General features: G+C 44.6%; 1 protein-coding gene across 4 annotated transcripts in view; it reads right to left on the bottom strand.

The window, feature by feature from the left end:
* Positions 1-26,585, bottom strand: part of LYST (lysosomal trafficking regulator) — a 710,683-nt gene that overhangs the window by 180,089 nt on the left and 504,009 nt on the right. The window lies entirely within an intron of this gene.

Genomic DNA, 26,585 nt, shown 5'->3' with positions numbered 1-26,585 from the left:
GATACACTTGGCCGTCCCCTGTTCGACCCTAGGTACATCAAACACCCACGGTCGACTGAGTTGACCCCCCCAGACCACATCGCTAAATTCTGCAGGATGTGGCTACGGAAGCCATTGGGAAAGGAAGTGAGAGCTAAGCTAAAAGCAGAATGCCCACAACCTTTTATCCCAGACAAGGTAGCTGTTACCCCAGAATTTGACCCCTTGCTCGTCACCTTTCTATACAAATCCGGGAAAGATCCCCGTAAGGGTTTGGAGCAAGGCCTGAAGGCAACTCAAGATAAGATGTTGGATATGGCGGGACCGCTTATCCAAATATTCAGTATTGCGGATGAGGCTTTGCCAGGTGGCACTTTAGATGCACACATGGTGCGTGAATGGGCACAAAGGGCATTATGCCTACTTGGCAACGCCAACGTAGCAATGTCAACCGAAAGGCGGAAGGCCGCCTTATACAAAATTGACTCAAAGCTTGCCGAACTAGGCACTAAAGAGCTTGGTCCTGAGGCACAAGGCATGCTTTTTGGAGACAAATTTATTAAGGAGTTGAGCAAACACGTTGCGGTGTTTACAACGCTTACCAAAGCGCAATCCTCCTTACGCAAGGTGTTTAGGACCCAACGTTTTTCTGGGAGAGCCAGCCATTACAGAGGCCGGTCGGCTGGCAGAGCTGCCTTCACAGGCTACAGGCCTCGACCTTCTGAACACTGGAACTCGGGCAATACCCGTTTCCACCACAGACACTTCTTCCCATCTCGTGGCTCTATTATAGGACGTGGATCTGTTTCCCTCCGCGGTCGCACTCCTACAGGTAATGGACTCATTTTTCTCATATACCTATAGCAGGCCGATTAATCAATTTTTCCCAAATGTGGTCTCGACTCACACAGGACTCGTGGATCCTTCAGACCGTGTCTGGCTTCCACCTAGAGTTCACAGAGAACCCAGTTCAAGGAGCTTTACCTACCCCCCTCAGAATGTCTCAAATAGACGACATGTCCCTTCAGGTCGAGCTCAACGACCTAATCACCAAGGGTGCCATCGAACAAGCACTCAGCACACGAGGTTTCGTGAGCAACATGTTTCTGGTCAAGAAAAAGTCGGGCGAGTTCCGACCAGTCATCAATTTAAGAGAGCTGAACAAATTCATCAAATACAGACATTTCAAGATGGAAGGCATCCAACTACTACGGGACCTCCTCTGCGAGGGAGACTGGTTCTCCCGCTTCGACCTCAAGAATGCATACCTCACAGTACCAATCACACCAGAACACTGCACCTTCCTCCAATTCCATTGGCGCAAAACACTATGGCAGTTCACCTGTCTCCCCTTCGGACTGTGCTCTGCACCTTGGTGTTTCACCAAACTAATGAAACCGGTGATGGCACTACTCCGTTCACAGGGGATTCGGTCCATCATATACTTGGACGATATCCTCCTTATGGCTCAAGACGAGGAGACTCTACGTCTCCATACAGATATGACTTCTGCTCTCCTCCAGAATTTGGGTTTTGTCATCAACCTTCAAAAATCTTCTCTAACTCCGTCTCAGACGGTCCAGTTTCTGGGATTTCAGATAGATTCGATTCAGGAAGTCCTCCATCTTCCTGCCACGAAAATCAAAACCATAAAAAAGGACATCCGGAGATTGCTGGCTTCACCATATCTCCGACTCAGGGATTTAGCCCGCACAATAGGATTACTCTCCGCCTCAATCCAGGCAATATTTCCAGCCCCGCTACACTATCGAGCAATGCAACGTTTGAAAACACACTACTTACATCGTTCAACATCTTACGAACAACAGATTTTTCTCACAGACGAAGTCCAATTGGAACTCCACTGGTGGCTTCAACATATGGAAGCCTGGAATGGAAGGGCTATCTTCGGCCGACAACCGGATTTCATTCTGGAATTAGACGCCAGCCTCCTCGGATGGGGTGCCACTTGCTCGGAACGTTCTACCGGAGGCCTCTGGTCCCCATCAGAACAGGCACTACACATCAATTGACTCGAACTAATTCCTGGTTCTTTTGCAATCCGCAGTTTTGCCAAGGAAGCTTACAACTGCAGCCTTATCCTGTGGATGGACAATGTCTCAGCAGTACGATACGTGAACCGCCTAGGTGGCTCCCGATCAAAGATGCTATCGGATTTGACAAAGGAATTGTACCAATTCTGCCTGAACAGGAACATCTCCCTTCGTGCAGAATATCTCCCGGGCTCCGACAATCTTGTTGCAGACTGGTTCTCCCGCCACTGGAGGGATTCCAGCGACTGGCAACTAGATCCACAAAATTCCCTTCACTTACAAGCTCTGAGAGGACCACTCAACCTGGACCTGTTTGCATCTCGCCTGAACCGTCAGACGGACGCATTCTTCAGCTGGCTTCCAGATCCAGCGTGCCTAGCAGTGGATGCCTTCCTCCAACCATGGCCAACATCCGGGGCATATGCATATTTCCCCCGTTCTCCATGATCCCACGCACGGTACAATACCTCAGAACACAGGGCGTCATGATAACACTGGTGACCCCACTGTGGCGAACCCAACCATGGTTCCCCTATCTACTGGAGATGTCAGTGGACTATTCCCTACTCCTACCCGTCTCCTACGACCTCCTCAGGGACCCTTCAGGCAACTTCCATCCACTAGCACTACAAGGCCACCTCCAGTTGGTGGCCTGGACCATTTCAGGGGATCCTGGAACGTCTCTGGCCTTTCGACTGCTGCTCGAGGACTTCTCTCGGACTCTTGGGCCCCAGGAACAAGACGCTCTTATCTCTCAGCATGGCAACGTTGGAATAGCTGGTGTTTGGAGAGGGACGTCGATCCCTTTTCAGCCTCTTTGATTAACATCATGAACTTTCTGGCATCACTCTTCGAACAGGGTAAGTCTTATCGGTCAATTAATGTTTTCCGTTCCGCCATTTCGGCAGCTCATACCCTTGTTGACAACTCCACGGTTGGCAAACACCCCTCCATATGTAGACTCTTGCGGGGCATCCGACTCGCGAGACCCCCGGCTCCCAAATATAATCAATTTTGGGATGTTGCTATTGTGCTCTCCTTCGTAGAGACTTGGCCCTCTAATGAAGAGCTCTCTCTCCGACAACTGTCGGCCAAATTGCCACTGCTGCTCTGCCTGGTGTCTTTTAGAAGAGTTTCAGACATCAGAGCATTTGACGTCCATCCCGTTGATTTTACCCCTGAGGGAGTACACTTCTCCATTACCCGGCGCACCAAAACTAATTCCTCTACGGTAAATTACCCCTACTTCCACGACAAACCAATGCTCTGCGTAGCTAGCTGCGTCCGACACTACATGCTTCGCACTAATGGCCTTAGACCACAAACAGGCCCCCTACTGGTGTCCTATGTTCGACCTCACAAACCAGTGTCATGCCCCACGATTGCTCGTTGGATCAAGTGGCTACTGACCCTAGCAGGCATCGACCCATGTTTCGGTGCTCATTCAGTGAGAGGCGCGGCGCCTCTTATGCTTTTACGTCTGGAGGCTCCCTAACGGAGATCCTCACATCCGCAGATTGGTCCAGGGAATCCACTTTCAGAACATTCTGTTTCAGACAAAGCCCTCATGTATCGTATCTAATTCCATCGTATCATCGCTTTAAAACAGCAAATATGAAGCCTCCTGTCTTTACATAAAAATTCGGGATTATTCTAGCTTTAGTGACCGAATAATCTAAATTTTATTAAAGACAGGAGGCGAATATTTTCCCGCCCGCTGGAATACGCGCCCAACCCATCTAGGTAGGTATTACACAACACCTCTACTTAATAAACCAATTATTTTACGTAATCGAGGTGCCAGGCTGCTCTTTACAACTACACTTACAGATAATATCCACATTAACTCATAACTGAAGAATTGTCAGGATATTTGGTGTACTCTTTGGTTGGAAACATATCATTTAAAGTAATTAAGTGAATTTTCTCTTACCCAAGAAACCATACTTTCACGACCTCTCTCTCTCTTTTTTCCTAGTGTGAAAACCCGTCACTATCCTCCCAAGGAATTACCTCCTGGGTTCTTAGTCAGTGGAACGGTAGCTTTTACAAGCAAGAAGCCGGTCACTTTCTCTCGGTTATATCTCCACTGCAGATTATCGGGTAGGTTCTGGTTCTAAAGTCCACGATCTGGCCTAACCACTACCCCATTTTCAGATATTTATATATCATCTTATACCCACAGGTCAACGACCCGACAATATCACAGTTACTCTTCATTGAGAGATCATCCTGACTCACTTTTCAGGTACTACGCCAGAACCCACTACTTCCTAAAAACTTTGAGGGGTACTGGTCCTAGGTTAGGTGGCCCAATTAGATAAAATATTTCTGGTCTTAATCCATAGGCTAGTGGTCCCGCGAGGCCAACATCCCCAACCTCATACTCGGAGGTAATACGTCCCTCAGGCCAAATCATAGCTAGCCACCTTGCATCAATGCAAAGAGAGGGCCTCACTTGTCACTCCCAATCTTTCTTATGCTTTAATTGACACCGAGAGGCCAACACCCTGCCACAACGTTCGGTGGCCTCAAAACTTCCCCTCAGGCCCACGCATAGATAGTGCCTCTCAAGCCGCTTGGCAACTAGCAGGGACTCATCTGTCACGCTCAAAAAAGCTTAATTGTTTCACCACTTGGTATTTAGCTAGCCCACCAGTACCCACCCACAAAAACCATTTCATACGACTGACTATATATATTTATAATTTCAGTTATGTCACTAACGCCAGATATCCTTAAAGAACTATCACTACCTAGCACACACGCTAGGCCTGCCACCCCTGGTCCGGGTACAGATGTGAATAGATAAGAAGAAACAAAGGTGATTTGCGCACACAGAGATAAAGATACTACCTTACACATACAATTCTTCAGGTATATACACTACAAGTAGTGGTACAAAACCTATATAAAAATACTTTTAATATTTTGATATATTCTGTGGTTTATATATACACATTCTCTATACTAGAGATGTCTATATGGTGATTTAAGAGAATATTTGTTGTTACAAGTCACTTTCTTTTCTTACTGTCCCCTTTTGTTTCTCCCTCTTCTTTCTTCCTTGTTTGTATTTTTTCCTCTTAAGAGGGTGCACATTAAGTGTAAAATGTGTTTATTTAAATACCTTTGCAAAATATAAACAACGCATGCATATTGCTAAAATGATAATAATGGCTTTGTATTTTATTTATTTTTTCCCTCCGGGTATATATTGATTATACCTGACGATATGAACTGCTGGCAAATGGCCTGAGCAAAGATGGACACTTTACATATTGGAATGAATTAGAAAGCTTTATTAGTCTGGCGGACGATTCGGGGACACACGTGACCGGAAGTGACGCAACAGAATACATCAGGACGGCACTAGGAGGATATGACGTCACAGAATCCGGACCGGAAATTTTTCGGAGTGTTCGGAGACTTATTTAGATTGTTTTTCCTGTCGGACATGTTGGGGAGGGTTACAAGGATAGGCACATGACCGGAGGTGCGGCCATATTTTGGTTGGCAGAACACTTCCGGCCATGACCATATTTGGAAGGGGGTGGTAGTTTTCCACAAATGTTTGGAATTATTCACTTTGCTATGATTGTTTGTGCTATATATAAACCTTCAAGCTCAGTATTACCTTATATGCACTTGAAAAATACCTATGTAAAAGGTTGAAACGCGTTGTGCTGTGTTTTTGGATTTTATTTGTATATATATACATCTTTTTATTTTATATATTGTTTAATAAAACCTTTTATACCTACTTCATTTGGATTTTGAAGTGTGCTGAAGTCTTACCAGCTCCTGTGGGCATACTTGATGTACTCCGAATATACATCTCAAGGTTGAGACGACGAGCGCTATAAGTTTAGAGCCAACTTAAAAAAGGCTCTACAAAGTGTGAGTTTGGAGATATATTCTTCTTACGATATTTGTTTATATTCAGGTTACACTATGTGCACTTTATCTATTTTTATATAGGTTTTGTACCACTACGTGTAGTGTATATACCTGAAGAATTGTATGTGTAAGGTAATATCTTTATCTCTGTGTGCGCAAATCACCTTTGTTTCTTCTTATTTGATCACTTTTGAGAGTGTAAACGGTGACATTACACTTGGGTACTTTTAGCTGCACCAGTTTGGAGTAAAGATTAGCGCCACTTTGTCCTTTTTCTGTTTTATATACAGATGTGAATAGCCCTGCATCCCTTAGATCGTGGACCATACCACGTCTTACAGCAGAACTAAGAAGACGCTGCATCCCTTTCCCAGCTACAGCTAGAAAGGCGGAGTTGTATAGGCTACTGAACGCTACCACTGACAACTCCGAGGCAGGGGAAGGCCCTAGCGGGACCCAACTACCAGCATTTCATGCTATGATGACGTCCCTTATGGCATCCATTGGGACAATCAGCGACAGGCTGGACAAATTGGAGGCTGGTAGTGCTAGTCAGTCCACTACAAACACAACGGTCACCACTCAGCCTCTTGCTAATACCTTACCCGGTAATACCCTGACAGCTACGGCAGTTAAAGAATCTATCGATCCTTCACACATGGTCCCAGCTCAACTTAAAAAGGACATTCTGGAAGGCAAGGACGTTAACTTAGCTTCATTGCTCATTGCCTCCCAGGATGTCCTTGAGAACAGGATCTTTGCTTGTGGGGACATTTCTGTAGTCCTAAAGGCTAGAGACCCTCGCCTGAACAAAAAATTGAACATCCCAGAATTTGTATTTGGTTTTGGCATCTATAGGGATGTATATTGCACTGTATACCCAGGGAAAAGAGCAGAGTTGGATGCGTACATGCACAAGTTGGTGGATCTGGGGCACAAATACGGTGGTACAGCGTTTTACGATTACCACCGTTCCTTCTCTGCAAAGGTGGCTGCAGCTCTGGCTCAGTTCAACTTAAGCATTAATTGGAACAAGTTGGACACTGAGCTATTCTGCAGGCACTTTGCAGGCCTCAGACCCCCGACTTGTGCAGTGTGCTCATCAGCAACCCACAGCACAAATTTCTGCCCTAATACAGCTGAGGTTGAGCAAAACCAAGCAGAAACTAACCCCCCAAGAACAAATAAAGGTTTGAAAGACAAACTAGGACGAGATATCGTCTTCTTAGGAAAATCCCAAGTGTGTAACAATTTTAATGCTGGCAATTGTGGTTTTAGTTCTTGTAGATTGATGCATGTTTGTTTGCACTGTTTTAGGGCCCATTCCAAGACAATGTGCCCAAAAGCTTTCCCAAAACCCTATCTCACATGCGTGAACCTCAGCTTATTCACCGATTTGCTACATCTACACCCATCACGACATTTCAGTGACTACCTCATAACAGGTCTATCGGAGGGATTTCACACAGGATTGATACATTTACCTACAGGCACACTGGAATGTGACAACTTACTTTCCACACGAGATGACCCACAGCTAGTACATAAACTTATCACAACCGAGGTGAACCAAGGGTTTTTGCTGGGTCCTTTCCTCTCACCACCCTTCACTTCTTGGAGAACCAATCCCATTGGGATTGTCACGGGGAAAAACTCACTTAAACCCAGGCTGATCATTGATTTATCCGCACCACATTCCTCCACGGTCCCTAGCCTAAATTCCCTCATACCATCTGAAGAGTTTTCACTACATTATGCCAATATCGACCATGCCATTGGGGCTATCATTAAAGCAGGCACAGGGGCATGGTTAAGTAAAACGGATGTAGTGAATGCCTTCAAATTACTTCCCATGCACTCTACACTTTGGCACCTTCACGGCATTAAATGGGAAGGGTTATATTATTTCTTCACCCTTCTCACTTTTGGCTCTAAAAGCAGCCCGCGTATATTTGACACATTTGCAGAGGCTTTATGTTGGTTGTTACTAAATGTATGCAAATGTCCCTCAGTGATTCACTATTTAGACGATTTCCTCACAATTGAGAACAACACACTTCCACCCACAAGTCTAAAACACATGTTGGGATTATTTGAGTCACTTTCTATCCCAGTCTCCCCACACAAGACACTGGGGCCTGACACTCAGATGCAATTTTTGGAGATACAACTAGACAGTACACATGCAGGCTAGCCTCCCTCATGAGAAAATTGAGCGCATCCTGGCAAGCATTGACCATTACCTACAGCAAGGTTGTTGCACAAAAAAAAGACCTACAATCATTGCTGGGGTCGCTTAATTTTGCAATGAGAATCATTCCCCAGGGCAGATAATTTATTTCACACTTACTATCTCTATTTCCACAATTTACCGCAGACACATCTTATATTTCATTAGACAACCATGCAACATTCGATTTGCGCATGTGGAGAATTTTCCTCACTTCTTGGAACGGGCGAGCCATGTTTATTACACCTCACTTAGACACTTCACCTACACTATGGACAGACGCTGCAGCAAACACAGGATTTGCAGCCATATGGGGAGACCAATGGCTCGGGGGGCCATGGCCAACTGAGGTCAAATCACTCACAAAATTCACAGAGACCTCAGCTTTATTCGAATTGTACCCCATCATGGCGGCGGCCGTTACCTGGGGCCCCCATTGGTCCGGTCACACAGTTTGGTGCTATTCTGATAATATGGCTACTTGCCATATTGTCAATAAAGGCCGGTCATCATCCCTGGTAATTATGAGGCTCTTAAGACGACTCACATGGGTAGCAGCCACTTGTCAATTCTTTCTAACATGTATTAACATTAAAGGGTGCACAAACATCGGTGCTGATCACTTGTCTCGATTTCATTTTCAGGAATTCTTCACGACACTACCCACCGCCTCCAGGGAGCAACTCCAGCCCCGCTTTTCACAGACATGATAATGGATTAAAAGCTTTGTTAGATCACGCACGTCACATTTCTCACCTGGCCCTTTCTGTAAATACTAGAAACACTTACGACAGAGCATTTCACATTTTAAAGAAATTCATCACTGATTTTCACATTCACGACATGTTCACGATAGAATCAATATTGGGTTTCACTTCTTTTTGCCACATCAACCTTAAACTATCATTTAACACGATAAAACTATACCTTACGGGAATTCAACACCACGTGCTTATTCAACAACCCAACGCCACGAGTTTTCTGTCCAAATCAAGACAGTACTTAGAGGCATTAAGAAATTAGACACACATGTCCCCGCAAAACGACTACCTATAGATAACCACATATTTCATGCACTAGTCAATTTGTTAGATTCCTCTCCTTTTGAGCCCAGGACAAACGGTAATAAAGACAGCTATATATCTAGCCTTTTATGGATTCCTCCGTCCCAATGAATTCACAACTAGGACCATTACGACCCCCGATTACTTAATAACCATGGACTTAGGGAAACAGAACGACCATTACCTACTCATATGTAACGGATCGCCTGGCACCCCGACTGGGTACCTCCGTTAAAGGATGCTCCTAGCGTTTCCTGAGGACGCCAAGCACTCTGGCAGACACCACAATCACCGAATCAGAGAAGCATACAAATCCTCTCAAAACTCTGAATGCTGTAGACAGTTGAATAGGAACCATACGAATAGGTTTGCACTCCTAGCAGTCAAACTGGAACAACATGTAATAAATCCTCCCCCAATAACGAGACAACACTTCACTTTGAGGGTTAAAACAGGAACTCTGGACTGGCACATCCAGCCTGGCTTTTATTACAATTGTACACATACAGGCTACACCCAGGGGGAGGCATAAAATAACCAATCAGATACATGGTACAACCCACACATCCCCTCAGATAACCAGTTAACATAATTATCATGTACATAGTTTTACCCAAGTTTTGGATGTCTCCAGATAGCCCTAGTCTGGAGGAACAACATATGTGAAAATCAGCCCATTCGGATAAAGGGTTCGGGAGTTATGGGGCTTTAAAGTATTGACCGACCGCACAGGCAAAGTAACCGAAAATAGTTCCATAAGGTTTGGCCTTGCGGTCGGTCTCTGTTAGTGTATTAAAAAGTCCCGAATGGCTTGCCATCCGTGGGTTTCCTTGGGTTCGTTGGATTCCCCTTGTGAACCTCGTTCGGTAGTTGCAGCACGAATCCACGGAAGTCTGGAGGTCTCAGCGGTGTTTGCTTAGTCGAGTGTCCGATTTTAGTTCCAGACACTCAACGGCAAAAAAACGCTGTTCTGGAGTTAAGATGGCCGCCGCCACGTGTTCGTTTCCCGAATGGCGGCCACCCAGAGGACAAAGACCACACTGCACTGATTGCCAATTATCCGTTTGCAACATTGTTGCACACGGTAATTGGAGGCACACTTATGCCTGGGTGGTCTGGTTGTTCGGTAGTTTCACTCAATATAATGAATGGAGTGATCCTACCGAACAATCAGTTGAATGCTGCATACATATAACCCAGTTAACCGAACGCATAAATACATACATAATATTAAAGGCAGTATACTGTAATATGCTCCACAGTCTTAAAGGGACTGTATAACTAAAAGTCCCAATATGTTCACGGATGATTCTAAAAGGGCCAGCAGCAGCAATACAGCATACAACATGCCCAAATATAGTCCAAATGTACCAATTGTCCAGGGGCCATAGTCAGCAGGTAGGAGGCAGGCAGCCAGGCCCCTCCAATGTCCAGTGGCGAGGTGGGTTCCGCCACATCATACTAAAACCAGCACCATAGGTCATACCGTTACGATCCCCTTGTACCCTACTCATAACAAATGGTGCCCGGTACAAAATTTTGACAATTATCTTCAATCACTCCACAAACAACCATTGCAACCTTTGCTAGAACTGCACGGTAACGTTCTAACTACAGCAAAGTTTATGCTCTATGTAAGACTGCTGTTGACTAGACTCGGCTTGAACCCTAGTCAATTTTCGGGTCATTCTTTTTGAATCGGGGCAGCATCTACAGCCTCTGCTAACCACATACCCCCGCACATCATCAAAACAATGTGACGCTGGAAATCTTTCGCTTATACTCTCTACATACCCAATCCTGTTAAAGAATTAAGACTAGCTTTCTGTGACTTATCTAAATAAAGAATTTTGGTCACCATATTATGTCTTATGGTAATTTATTTTTGCCCACTTTTTACAGGCCTACTGCTCTGTCGGTTTCGGCACACCACAACCGACTAATTCCAACTAATTGGTATTTATATTATTATATGCTATGATTCCATATACGGCTATATTGCCACGACCACAAATATGAAGGCTTGGCCTGTAGTTGTGGGAGGGGCTTGGTTTCCCTATAAAAAGGCTGCCAATCCACTCTCACATTACCGTTAATGGTCTGGCGAGTCACCCCACCCGCCACTCCCTCTATTACAAACACCCTCTAAGGTGGGCCCACTTTTTACAGGCCTACTGCTCTGTCGGTTTCGGCACACCACAACCGACTAATTCCAACTAATTGGTATTTATTTTATTATATGCTATGATTCCATATACGGCTATATTGCCATGACCACAAATATGAAGGCTTGGCCTGTAGTTGTGGGAGGGGCTTGGTTTCCCTATAAAAAGGCTGGCAATCCACTCTCACATTACCGTTAATGGTCTGGCGAGTCACCCCACCCGCCACTCCCTCTATTACAAACACCCTCTAAGGCGGGCCCACTTTTTACAGGCCTACTGCTCTGTCGGTTTCGGCACACCACAACCGACTAATTCCAACTAATTGGTATTTATGTTATTATATGCTATGATTCCATATACGGCTATATTGCCACGACCACATATATATATATATATATATATATATGGAAGGAAATGATGAGACAGAGCACTCCAAAGGTCTTGGTGAAAAAAGGTTATTTATCCGTGTACAAGAGAATCGACGTTTCGACCCGCGGGTCTTTATCAAGATGACATAAAACTTAAAACAGTGTTTTTATATAACAAAGGTAATTAAGAGGTGATTACTTACCCAAACGTGACCGTGCTGCCCCAGAGTCATGTGTAACCACTGTGTGATGATTACGGTGTGGCGTGCAACGTGCGTAGCTAGATGATGACGTCAGAAGTGCGCGACCCATAGAGGTCGTGAGTGAGCGTCGAGTTACCATGGAAACCTCCAGTAAGTGTGCGTGCGTGGAAATAAGTGAAACTTAAAAGATTAAAACCAATTGGAAGACAATCTGAAGTCTAGATAGGGGGATGTGCAAGCTATTATGACCGCCTTCAGAGACGGCAAGACGGAGAAACCAGTGGCCAAACATTTTTTAGAAGCAAATCATCGACTTCCGACCCTCAAATTCATTGCCATCCACCACATTCCCCCGCTTCCCAGAGGGGGTGACCGCTCCAAAAGTCTGCTTCAACGTGAGGTATATTGGATAAAGACATTAGACACAGTACATCCTAAAGGCCTCAACGAATACATATCGTTTCATTCATTTCTGGACAGTCGTTAAATATAGTTGCTTACCCTGTCTCCTAGAATCAGTTGTCTGGCATCTCTTATTATGAAAATGTTTAAATACTTGATATATACAGGCATCTTTTAGTCAATTGATTAGACTTCCTCTGCCTGTTTTCAATATTCTGCATTGATGTACTTTTGCTATGCCCCATTTATCAACATTACCCTGTATATATGTAAATATACCTGTCTAGTTCTCTATACACACACTAGCTTATAGTCCACTTCCCCTCCTTTTAGTTTTGACCACACGTGTCCTTTGCCACATTGGGTTGTTTTATTACTACATATATATCTTTTTGGGTTACCACTCACTTCACCTCACACCTTTTTTCCATCCCCCACTTTCCCTTTTTCGCTGTGAGACTCTATTCCTGGTCTCGTTTCCTCCATCACAGTCTCGCCACTCTCACACATCTTCTCATCACGATATATCACACATATTCATTCATTAACCCATCTTCCTTTCAATATTTCGGTCTCTCAGACTGTAGGTATGCACAGTTTATTAGGTTTATCCAGGGGCATAGCTTGCACATCACCCTATCTAGACTTCAGATTGTCTTCCAATTGGTTTTAATCTTTTAAGTTTCACTTATTTCCACGCGCACTTACTGGAGGTTTCCATGGTAACTCGACGCTCACTCACGACCTCTATGGGTCGCGCACTTCTGACATCATCATCTAGCTACGCACGTTGCACGCCACACCGTAATCATCACACAGCGGTTACACATGACTCTGGGGCAGCACGGTCACGTTAGGGTAAGTAATTACCTCTTAATTACCTTTGTTATATAAAAACACTGTTTTAAGTTTTATGTCATCTTGATAAAGACCTGCGGGTCGAAACGTCGATTCTCTTGTACACGGATAAATAACCTTTTTTCACCAAGACCTTTGGAGTGCTCTGTCTCATCATTTCCTTGCATATCTACGCTCTGCAGCACCGAGGCATTTTTCGAGGAATTAAACTTTTAAGGTAGAGTGCCAGATTTCGAATTTGTTTATATATATATATATATATATATATACACACACACACATATACTAATTCTACACATATATTTATGTAATATCCTAATTAATTACAATTAGTGGGACCTGCCTGACAACCCATGCCGAAAGTATAGGGAATTTAATTTGCTAGCACTATATTTAACCCTATAACTTTCCAAGACACCATAAAACCTGTACATGGGGGGTACTGTTTTACTCGGGAGACTTCGCTGAACACAAATATTAGTGTTTCAAAACAGTAAAATATATTACAACGATGATATCGCCAGTAAAAGTGACGTTCTTTGCATTTTTCACGCACAAACAGCACTTACACGGACGATATTATTGCTATGATACGTTTTACCATTTTGAAACACGAATATTTGTGTTCAGCAAAGTCTCCAGAGTACAACAGTACCCCTCATGTACAGGTTTTATGGTGTTTTCAAAAGTTACAGCGTCAAATATAAGGCTTGTGTTTCATTTTTTTCTTACGTTGCCTTTGCGACTCTATGGTAGCCCAAGAATGAAAATTACCCCTATGATGGCATACCATTTGCAATAGTAGACAACCCAAGGTATTGCAAATGGGGTATGTCCAGTCTTTTTTAGTAGCCACTTAGTCACAAACACTGGCCAAAATTGGTGTTTTTTTGCATTTTTCACACACAAACAATTACTAACGCTAACTTTGGCCAGTGTTTGTGACCAAACTAAAAAAGACTGGACATACCACATTTGCAATACCTTGGGTTGTCTACTATTGCAAATGGTATGCCATTATTAGTGTAAATTTAATTCCTGGGCTACTATACATTCTCAAAGGCAACGTAACCAATCTGGCAAATTTCTATTTAAAATGTAACGTGCTATATTTGACCCTGTAACTTCCCAAAACACAATAAAACCTGTACATAGGAGGTACTGTTTTACACGTGAGACTTTGCTGAATACAAATATGTGTATTTTATTGCAGTAAAAGCAAACAGTATTATGACATTGACAGTTAAAATGTCATGTAGAACTAAAAAAATAACATTTCTTATTTTCTCCCATTTTTTTCATATTAAATTATGTTTCATAGCTAAATATTTGATATTAAATGAAAGCCCTGTTTCCCCTGAATAAAATGATATATAATAAGGGGGTGCATTTAATATGAAAGAGGTGAATTATGGTTGGACAGACATATAGCGCAAATGCCAGGTTTTGTTTTGTTCACAACATGTATATTTGGCTCAGTCCTTAAGGGGTTAATACAATGAATCGAATGAGAGGACTTATTCAAAATTGCAACTAATTTTAACACAGACAGAGGAGTGGCTCTAAACCAAACAGCCGAAGGATGAATTTTAAATATAGTATATTCCAAGCCTTGATAGTGGTCTTGACCGTAAAAAAACATGTCCGCCAACCTTGTGTGCCGAGATGGAAGCAACCATAAACTATCTTTAATCGAATGCAGAGAGAGTTTGCTAGCCTCCATCTCAAGCCAAAGGCATGCTTTTGATTTAATTTCAATACCATAGCTGCATAATAATAATGAATACAATCCGGCAAACCACACACCCACTGACCCTGAGCTTTTAAAGTATGAATAATTTAATGCTAGATGTTTTTTTTATTACAGATAAGTTTCAAGAGAGTAGAGTGTACTTTTCAGAAAAAAAGATGAAGGTATTGAATGTAGATGGCTCTAAGAAAATATAATATTTTGGGAAGGAGAGACATTTTCACCGAATTACTCCTACCTAATCATGGAATTTACAGACTACACCACCTATCAAGATCTTTCCTAAAGTTGGACCAGATCTTACCCAGGTTATAAGAATGCATCTTGGACAGGTTCTTGCATAGGTTAATGCCCAGGTAAGATATATAAGAGACGCACCAATCAAAGTCAAGCCGGCCTTTTTGAAAAAGTCTAGGTCATACCAAGGTATGTAGAAAGAGAGAGCTTGATTTTTTGCTGTATTCAATTTGTAGAACACAATTTCCACAAGTTCCTGCAGGATCAACATTAACTGAGTAAGTGAAGTCATTGGGTTTTTAAGTGATAACATGATGCTATCTGCAAAAAGGTCTATTTTATGTTCATTTCCCCCTACTGCAATACCTTCGACATCTGTGCTCCAGCGTATCATCTCAGTCATTGACTCTATTGACAGCACAAACAGGAGTGGAGACAATGGGTACCCCCTGCCACGTGCCATTTGACAATGAAAAGTTTTCGGAATGGTTGGAAGTATAGTGCAGTAAAAATGAAAATAAAGAGCACTCCCTTATCTACTAAACAGCTACTTTCGTGCTGACAGATTTTGCTAGTTTTATTAAAAACACCTAATCTAGGTAAAAAAATAATGGGGGTTTCTAAAACGCTTAATTCTGGATTGGGAAGTCATGTGGCATAGTTTAGAAGCCAACATTGATGAAGCTCTATTCCCATTAGCATAAACAAAAAATGGTTCCATCTCCTCAACATCAAGTCTGTGTGTTCCAACTGGAGAGTGTTAATTTTAACTTTAAAGGACCACTATAGGCACCAGGACCACTTCAGCTCAATGAAGTGATCTGTGTGCCAGGTCCCTCTAGGGTCAACCCTGCCTGCTGTAAACATTGCAGTTTCGGAGAAACTGCTATTTTACACTAGGGTTATCCAGCCTCTAGTGGCTGTCTCATTGATTTTCACAGTGAGAAGATGCCAGCGTCCATAGGAAAGCATTGAAAATGCTTTCCTATGGACTGACTGAATGACGACCGAAGGAGGAGGAGAGTCCCCAGCGCCGAGGGAGCACGGCGCTGGAGAAAAGTAAGTGATTTAACCCCTTCCTCCCCCCTCAGCCCGGGGGAGGAAGGGGTTAAATCAGGGTGGGGGGACAACCTATTAATACTATAGTGCCAGGAAAACAAGTTTGTTTTCCTGGCACTATAGTGGTCTTTTAACATCTGAAATCTTTGCTGTAAGGGGAAGGGAAGGACCAATTTTGCCTGATCCAAAGTATACAGTTCTTTTTCTAATTTTTTTAAAAACATTATTTAGACTAAATTATTTTCAAGTAGGAGGCTTGTTAAGTGTCCACCTAAAAACCACTTTATGGGCATTCCACAATGAGGTATCCTGTTAATATAGAGCCAAATTTATACTGATTATAAATATAAATATTTAATATGTTAAAAAAAAAATTAATGCATCTGCAACTCCTCCCCCCTACCCACAGCACCCCTACCCCCCTACCCACAGCACCCCTACCCACAGCACCCCTACCCTCCTACCCACAGCACCCCTACCCCCCACACACACAGCACCCTTCCCCCCCCAAACACACACAGCACCCTTCCCCCCCCCAAACACACACAGCACCCTCTCCCCCCCCAAACACACACAGCACCCTTTCCCCCCCAAACACACACAGCACCCTTTCCCCCCCAAACACACACAGCACCCTTTCCCCCCAAACACACACAGCACCCTTTACCCCCCCAAACACACACAGCACCCTTTACCCCCCCAAACACACACAGCACCCTTTACCCCCCCAAACACACACAGCACCCTTTACCCCCCCAAACACACACAGCACCCTTTACCCCCAAACACACAGCACCCTTTCCCCCCCACACACACAGCACCCTTTCCCCCCCACATACAGCACCCTTTCCCCCCAAACACACACAGCACCCTTTCCCCCCCAAACACACACAGCACCCTTTACCCCCCCAAACACACACAGCACACTCCCCCCCCACACACAGCATCCTTTCCCCCCCTACACACAGCACCCTTTCCCCCCCACACACACAGCACCCTTTCCCCCCCCCACACACAGCACCCTCCCCCCCCCCACACAGCACCCTTTCCCCGACACACAGCACCCTACCCCCCACAGCACCCTACCCCCCACAGCACCCTACCCCCCACACACAGCACCCTTTCCCCCCACACAGCACCCTGACCCCCACACACACACACAGCACCCTGACCCCCCCACACAGCACCCTGACCCCCCACACAGCACCCTACCCCCCACACAGCACCCTACCCCCCCACACAGCACCCTACCCCACCCCCACAGCACCCTACCCCACCCCCCCACACAGCACCCTACCCACCCCCCACACAGCACCCTACCCCCCACACAGCACCCTGCACCCTACCCCCCCCACACACACAACACCCTACCCCCCCACACACAGCACCCTACCCCCCACACACAGCACCCTACCCCCCACACACACAGCACCCTACCCCCCCCCACACAGCACTCCAACCCCCCCCCCCACAGCATTACACACAGACACATACACTGCACCCCTCAATGCAGTATGTGTGTGTGTGTGTTCAGCAGTCTTTATGTATTCAGCAGACTGCGTGCGTATTCAGCAGTGTTTGTGTATTTAGCGGACTGTGTGTGTATTTAGCAGTCTGTCTGTGTCTCAGTGTGTGTATGTATTAAGCAGTTGGTGTGTGAATGTGTTCAGCAGTCTGTGTGTATGTATTGCATTTGTTGGAGATACTAATAAATATAAGCTTAATTGATATCATTATTTAAAATTTGTATAATTTAACTCTCTGTTGTGTTCTTCTTTTAAAACAAAAGTTGTTAAAGCGGCACTGTCATGCCGAACTTACCTTTCCTCAATCTCTTCCTCTTCTCCCCCTCTCTCAGGATCTGTTATTCTTTTCTTCCTGTCTTCTTTAGTTTTCTTTAAAATCATAAGACAAAGTAGGGACTCTGTCTTATGGAGGATTCCTCCGCTTGACCAGCTCTGACCAGCGGAGGAGCAAAGTGTGCTTCATTTCCGCTGGTCAGAGCAATTTTCCCATGATCCCTAGCTTTCCTCCCTGTTCCCACAATGCTTCCTGTCAGTATTGCCGAAAGTCCTGTCACTTAGACAGAACGCCGGCAAAACTGCCGAATTGCATCCTAACAGAATGAGCACCGTTTCTCCATTGGTGTTAGGATGCAATTCGGTACTTTGTTCGGATCGGAATTTCATTCAAATGAATGAAACTCCGATCCTATTCATTGCTGTGGCTGCATCTTGCAGCCGCTTAGTAGATAACTCCCTAATTCCCACGGTATCAGGGAGCTATCTACTAAAAGGCTGAAAGACCTAAATTGGTCTTTCAGCCAAATTTACTAACACCAAGTAAAAATGACTTGGTATTAGTAAATAATATGCCCCTACTCGCTATACCGCGAGTAGGGGCATGTCTAGTAAGCAGTGAGCAGCCTGTGGCTTCTCACTGTAGAAAAAAAATATTGCCCCCCACCCCTAAATGACGGGTGGGGGCCGTAAAGTAAAATAAGGGAGGGAGACCTATTGTCCGCCCCCCCCGGCCCCCACCCCTGAGCGGTGGGTGGGGGCCATAAAGATAATGAGGGGGGGGGACCTACTGTCCTCCCCCCCGGCCCCCACCCCTGGGCGGCGGGTGGGGGCCATAATAGTAGTGGGGGGGGACCTACTGTCCTCCCCCCCGGCCCCCACCCCTGGCCGGCGGGTGGGGGCCATAATAGTAATAAAGGTGGGGGGGACCTACTGTCCTCCCCCCCGGCCCCCACCCCTGGGCGGCGGGTGGGGGCCCTAATGGAAAAAAGGGGGGGGGGGACCTACTGTCCTCCCCCCCGGCCCCCACACCTGGGCGGCGGGTGGGGGCCATAATAGTAATAAGGGGGGGGGGATCTACTGTCCTCCCCCCCCCGGCCCCCACCCCTGGGCGGCGGGTGGGGGCCATAACGATAATGGGGGGGGACCTACTGTCCTCCCCCCGCCCCCACCCCTGGGCGGCGGGTGGGGGCACTAAGTAAATCCCCCCCCCCCCATCAAGGTGACTAGGGGTGCCCAAGCCCCTAGTCACCCACCCCCCACCCAAATAAAAAATGCCCCTACCTACCCCCCTCACCCTAAAAAATAGTGAGGGGGGAATAAAATTGCTAACCTGTAAAGTAAAATTAAACTTACCATTCAACGTCTTCTTTTTTCTAAAATCTTCATTTTTCAGCCCCAAAAAAGGCCAAATAAAAAACCATCATAGCCGTCGAACTAAAAATAAAATAAAAAACCCGAGCGCACAAAAAAATAATCCATCTTCACCCATGGAGGGCTCCGCGCAGACTGAGCTCCGCAGGGCGGGGCAAGGCTTATAAAGCCTTGCCCCGCCCTGCAATTAGCCTAAGAACACTCTGATTGGTGGGTTTAAGCCAATCAGAGTGCTCTGTGTCATTTTACAAGCGTGGGAAAGTTCTTTGGAATTTTCCCACGCTTGTAAAATGACACAGAGCACTGTGATTGGATGGCTTGAAATACATCCAATCCCAGTGCTCTGTGTCATTTTACAAGCGTGGGAAAGTTCTTTGGAATTTTCCCACGCTTGTAAAATGACACAGAGCACTGTGATTGGATGGATTTCAAGCCATCCAATCACAGTGCTCTGTGTCATTTTACAATCGTGGGAAAGTTCTTTGGAATTTAAGCCTTGCCCCGCCCTGTGGAGCTCAGTCTGCGCGGAGCCCTCCATGGGTGAAGATGGATTATTTTTTTGTGCGCTCTGGTTTTTTCTTTTTCGTCGGGTTTTTTTTTTTGCGCTCGGGTTTTTTATTTTATTTTTAGTTCGACGGCTATGATGGTTTTTTATTTGGCCTTTTTTGGGGCTGAAAAATGAAGATTTTAGAAAAAAGAAGACGTCGAATGGTAAGTTTAATTTTACTTTACAGGTTAGCAATTTTATTCCCCCCTCACTATTTTTTAGGGTGAGGGGGGTAGGTAGGGGCATTTTTTATTTGGGTGGGTGACTAGGGGCTTGGGCACCCCTAGTCACCTTGATGGGGGGGGGGGAATTTACTTAGTGCCCCCACCCGCCGCCCAGGGGTGGGGGAGAGGGGGAGGACAGTAGGTCCCCCCCCATTATCGTTATGGCCCCCACCCGCCGCCCAGGGGTGGGGGCCGGGGGGGAGGACAGTAGGTCCCCCCCCCTTTTTTTCCATTAGGGCCCCCACCCGCCGCCCAGGGGTGGGGGCCGGGGGCTGGAGGACAGTAGGTCCCCCCCCCTTATTACTATTATGGCCCCCATCCGCCGCCCAGGGGTGGGGGCCAGGGGGGGGGACAGTAGGTCCCCCCCCTATTACTATTATGGCCCCCACCCGCCGCCCAGGGGTGGGGACCTGAGGGGAGGACAGTAGGTCCCCCCTCATTCCCATTATGGCCCCCACCCGCCGTCCAGGGGTGGGGGCCGGCGGGGGAGGACAGTAGGCCCCCCGTCCCCCCCTTATTACCCTTTTTTTTTTTTTTTTTACAGTGAGCAGCCACAGGCTGCTCACTGTTTAGTGGACATGCCCCTACTCGCGATATAGCGAGTAGGGGCATTGGGGAGATTTTAATCTCCCTTGTGCTATTATGGGGGTCATATTGACCCCCCATAGAGTGAGGAGGGGACCTGGGGGGCTTATGAAGTGGTGGGGAGCACTGCTCCCTGCCGCTTCTATAGTTACATATTACAAGGAGGGAGCTGCACGCCGGTAGCCCCCTCCTTGTAATAAACCGAACAAACAAACGAACACTGATACACAGTGTTAGTTTGTTCGTCTGATTTTTTCTATTCATTCATTCGTCTGTCTGATGAATGAATGAATAGGTGAAATTCCCGTTCGCATGTCCAGATGTTTCACTGGGCATGTGCGGGAATCTCAGGGCTATCTAGTGTGGGCAGATGACGTGTCCCACAGGGACTTCACCTACCCACACAAAGATGGCGGCGCCCTGAATATAGATCGGGGCAGAAAATAAAGAATAAAAAATAGGTAATGTTGGGGATGACTAGGGGGTCGATTGGATGTAGTTGAGGCGGGAGGGGGGTTAAAAAAAAAACTGAATTCGGCATGACAGTGCCGCTTTAACTGTACGAGTAGTTTTTTCTAAACGTAAACCTCAGTATTCATGTTTAATTGCCATGTTGGCACTTTGAGGGAAAAAAGTTGGCATGTATTGCGGTTTGGGCACTCGGGCTCAAAAAGGTTCGCCATCACTGCCTTAGAGCTATTAAACTGTAGCTATGACTCGGTAGGGCTGGTGAGTAGGATAATATAAATGTAATCAATGGAGTCACTATAAAGAGTTACAGTAAAAAAGCAACAAAGTGGTCTGGGCTAAAGAAAAAGTATCTAGCAATGGATACACAAGTAACAGTGCTGAAACAGATATATATAGAAGAGTCTCTAAAGGGTAAACCACAATGAAAGAGACAAATCCAATATCCAAATCAGTAAAACAAAGAGACAGGTTGAGCTTATAGGGGTTAAGGTCCACATAGATAAAAGGTACAAAGCCTAATAAAGCCTAATCTCCCCTAAGCTAACTGTCTAAGTCCATAAAGCTAGCTGTTCTGATTGGAGGTTTTCCTCTAAGGGGTGGGAATCTATTCATTTATAAGCGCTCTCTGTGTCACTTGCCAGTTAGCTCTTGATAAAGGCGTTTGGAACACGCCGAAATGCGCGTCAAGCTCCCTATAGCCGATGCTATTACTTTTTATTCCTAAAACATTTACTTTTCTTTGGACTTGTCATTAGCCGACGCTATGAACTCCAACTAACTTTTTTTCTCTCTTTTCTATCTGGGTTTTCAGGGCGACACTTATGCGCCTGCCACTATAAGACTTAGGATTTTTCGTTAGGCTGCCTTGAAGCAGCTAGCTTTATGGCTTTAGACAGTTAGCTTAGGTGAGATCAGGCTTTATTAGGCTTTGTACCTTTTATCTATTTGGACCTTAACCCCTATAAGCTCAACCTGTCTCTTTGTTTTACTGATTTGGATATTGGATTTGTCTCTTTCATTGTGGTTTACCCTTTAGAGACTCTTCTATATATATCTGTTTCAGCACGGTTACTTTTGTATCCATTGCTAGATACTTTTCCTTTAGCCCAGACCACTTTGTTGCTTTTTTACTGTAACTCTTTATATTGACTCCATTGATTAAATTTATATTATCCTACTCACCAGCCCTACCGAGTCATAGCTACAGTTTAATAGCTCTAAGGTCTACTTTACCCAGATTTGTATTGGTGTCGGTATCTGTAATTAATTATCATTATTATTATTAATTTAATTTTTCAATAAAGGTTGAATTACCCAATTATTTGTGACAGTTTACTCGAGGAGGTATTACATAGTGGGTCTCCACCTGTTTTTTGTGGGTGGATCCCCTATCCCACTTTCTCTGCCTTTTAGCAAAAATACATACCTTACCTTCAAGACCTTCTGCCATATCCCTAATAAAAATATTGAAGAGAATGGGTCCAAGTATAGATCCCTAAGGTACTCCGCTGGTAACAACACCTTGCTTTGAATGCACTCCATTGACTACAACACTCTGTTGCCTGTCACTCAGCCACTGCCTAATCCATTTAACAATATTGTAATCCAAAACATAAAGGTTACAGTTTATTGATAAGCCCTCTATGTGCGACAGTGTAAAAAGCCTTACTGAAATATAGGTAAGCAATGTCTACTGCACCACCCTGATCTATTATTATTTTTATCCAATGAAAAAAAAAAATCAATAGAATTAGCTTGGCATGACCTCCCTGAAGTAAACCAATGTTGTCTATGATCTTGAAATCAATGTGATTTTAGATGTTCAACAATCCTATCCTTTAACATGGTTTCCATTACTTTCCCCAATACTGAAGTAAGGTTTACTGGCCTATAATTGCCCGACTCCTCCCTACTACCTTTCTTGTGAATGGGCAAAGCATTTGCTAATTTCCAATCTTCTGGGACTACTCCTGTTAACAATGATTGGTTAAATAAAATGTTTTTGCTAGTACACCACTAAGCTATTTTAATAACTTTGGGCATATTCCATCAGGCCCCATCGGCTTATTTGTCTTTACTTTTGAGAGTTGAACTAAAACCTCTTCCTCTGAAAACGCACATGTAACAAATGACTCATTTGTCCTTTTTCCTAACTGAGATCCTTTTCCTTCATTTTCATCTGTAAATACCGAACAAAAATATTCATTGAGGAAGTCAGCCAGACCTTTATTCTCTTCTACATACCTTCCTTCTTTTGTTTTTAATATAACTAATTCTTGTTTTACTTCCCTTTTCTCATTTATGTATCTAAAACAATGTTTTGTCCCCCTTTTTTTACTGACTGGGCTATTTTCTCTTCTGTGTGCGACTTGGAAGTGCTTAGCCTCTTTCTGCCTAATCTTAAAGATCTGTCTATCTTCCTCACTCTTTTTTTTTTATAATTACTAAATGCTAACTTAGTTTTTTTTTTTTTTTTTAGCTATTCTGGTCACTTCTGCAGTGTTCCACAGTTATTTCTTGCTCTTACTGACAAGCCTAACACAATGTCCTGTTGCCTTCAGTAGTGGGACTTTTAAATAATCCCATTTCTCTTGGACTCCATTTAAAATGCTCCAGTCTGATGACTCCTAAACTTTCCCCTACAGTAATATCTGATACCAAATCTCAATTTTTTAACACTAAATCTAGTATGGCCTCCTTACAAGTTGGCTCCTCAACAACTTGCTTTAGAGATGGTCCCAGTAAGGAGTTTAGAACATGTGTGCTCCTGACACAAGCAGCTATTTTGGTTTTCCAGTTCACATCAGGAAGATTAAAGTCACCCATGATGATAACAGCATCCAAATCTCCAAAAAGTGGAACGTGAAACAAATGCATAACAACTATTACACTGAACTAAGTATGCCATTTTATTGAGGGGAGTACCGTATTTATTGGCGTATAACACGCACTTTTTCTCCCTGAAAATAGGGGGCAAATGATGTGTGCGTGTTATACGCCGATATACATATTTTTCGCTACATAAGACGCACTTTGTTTCCCCTCAAAAGTGAGGGGAAATGTCTGTGCATCTTATGGAGTGAATGTGAAGGTTTACTTACCTGTCTTGAAGCGTGGGCCGGTGTTCAGCGCGCACCGCGGTACTGGAACTTCAATTTCAGGTTCTGGATTCCGGCAGGACTGAAAGGAAGTGCGCACTCAGTGTGCACACCTCCTTTCAGTCCTGCCGGAAACCAGAACCTGAAATTTAAGTTCCTGTACCGCGGTGCGCGCTGTGAAGCTGGCCCACGCTTCAAGACAGGTAAGTAATTATGGGACAAGAGGAGGAAAAGTGCACTATGGGACAAGGGGAGGGGGGGACACTATGGGAGGGGAGGACACACTATGGGATGAGGGGGGGGAGAATACTATGGAAAGGGGGGGGAAACTATGGGATGAGGGTGAGGGAACACTATGGGAGGGGGGGGGGATACTGTGGGAGGGGGTGAAATTTCCTTCTTAAAATGAGGTGCATGTTATACGCCGGGGCGTGTTATACGCCGATAAATATGGTAATTTAATTCAAACAAATCAAATCTTGCTATTATTTTTTTCACCTCCTGTGTACCTCAGATTATCACCAGTTTATCTCCAGAATGCTTGCTTAACTTACTGGAATGTGCAGGCGTAGATGGAGATAAAGTATGGGATGGAGCGAATGTTCGCCTGTTCATATGATGTAAGAGTTCCATACCCTCTTCTGGAGAGGTAATGATATAGTTCTGGCCATCCATCCGAAAAAATACTTTGACAGGGAAACCCCATCTATACCTAATATTTGAAGGGCTTGAACTCTGTTTTTTTATTGTATACGCTGAAAAAACGGGGGAACTACTTATACTGTTGTACTCCTCAGGTAGTCCTGACGTGCGTTTAGCTGCCAGGAATTCCTCCTTGACATGATAATAGTGAGGCTTAGGCAGCCTTAGGTGCACTGTTAGGCTTAGGCAGCCTATGGATGCGATCCAATATAATGTCTGAGTTTTTGGAAATGGTTAGATAATTCAGTGTTATCTATTGAATCAGGGATTCCTCTGATGCGTAGGTTATTATGCCTTCTCCTATCTTCTGCGTCCGCTGATTTTTGCACTTGCTGGTTAAGGACAAGGACAGGACCGATGGCCGCAAAGCCGTGGATCACTAGCGGTCTTTATTGAATGTTAAGCCACTCGCGAGAAAGGTACTTAGCCACTCCGAGCACCACTTGTGCCCACCTCCCAGCATGTCAGCACTCGCTGCCACAGTCCTGCCGCTTGAGCAGTGATGCGAGCAGGTTGTAAACCACGTTTGCAGAAGAGAGAGATCTGGGAGAAGGGAGGGTGGGCAGCAAAATCCCTGTAGGGTCCAGTGGGATTCCAGGCGGTGAAAAACTGCGGTATCGGCAAGGGGAGCGGAAGTGAGCCTGCACTCTATGTCCTTTACTCCAGACATTGTTTTTACCAAATTAATTTGCCTTTGCATGTAGAGTGTGTCTTCTTAAAGTAATATTAGTAGTCCAAAAATCACATTTAAAGTAATATGTTGCAATTTAGGAGCCTTTAAGCCCCAGGGTCCTCAGAGTCTCTCTGAAAGGTGGCCATCCAACATGGTGGCCAAGACACACCCTAAAATGGATCTTACATACAATGTTTAGATACTTTACTATCATAATATATTACAGGACTATTTGATTTAAATTAACAGACAATTACTCTTTTAAACCACTACAACAATTGGGGCCTCATTCTCTTTCTGTGTGCTCCAGCTAATTTGGAACAAGTCAATCTTATCAGGTCCATACCAAGACCTTAATTTTGTAATTTCATTGGTAGTTAACAGTCTAAGTTTTTTTTTTTTTTAGCTTATTTTAATAACATTTCGGCTGGATTTAAGACCTGACAAAATTCAATCAGCTGAATTTGATAAATGCAGTGGCTGCTCTAAATAAAATTGCAGATGAATGTGCTCCGAAAGCAGATTTATCTGCCTTTTCTATTATTACTGACTTTTATAAAGTGCCAATATTTTCAGAATCGATGCAAAATTGATGACAAAGACAGTAAATCAGACACGGACCAATAGAGGTCCCTGATCTAGCACACTTTACTATTAGTGAAAACAGAACATTGCTAATTATCCAAAATAGGCATAGAAAGGGCAGTGTTTACATTGCTGCCTAGTAGTAGCAGTAGTAATCACTCAGACAGCCACTAGAGGTGCTTCCTAGGTTAGTGCTGCACAATAGCCTCCCAATATTTCCCTATAGGAGAAAATTGGATTGGCTGAATCTGTCAAGAC

Source organism: Pelobates fuscus, chromosome 2 (assembly GCF_036172605.1).
Source record: "Pelobates fuscus isolate aPelFus1 chromosome 2, aPelFus1.pri, whole genome shotgun sequence".
NCBI classification, from domain to species: Eukaryota; Metazoa; Chordata; class Amphibia; order Anura; family Pelobatidae; genus Pelobates; species Pelobates fuscus.
This window is presented reverse-complemented; position numbering and strand designations above follow the sequence as displayed.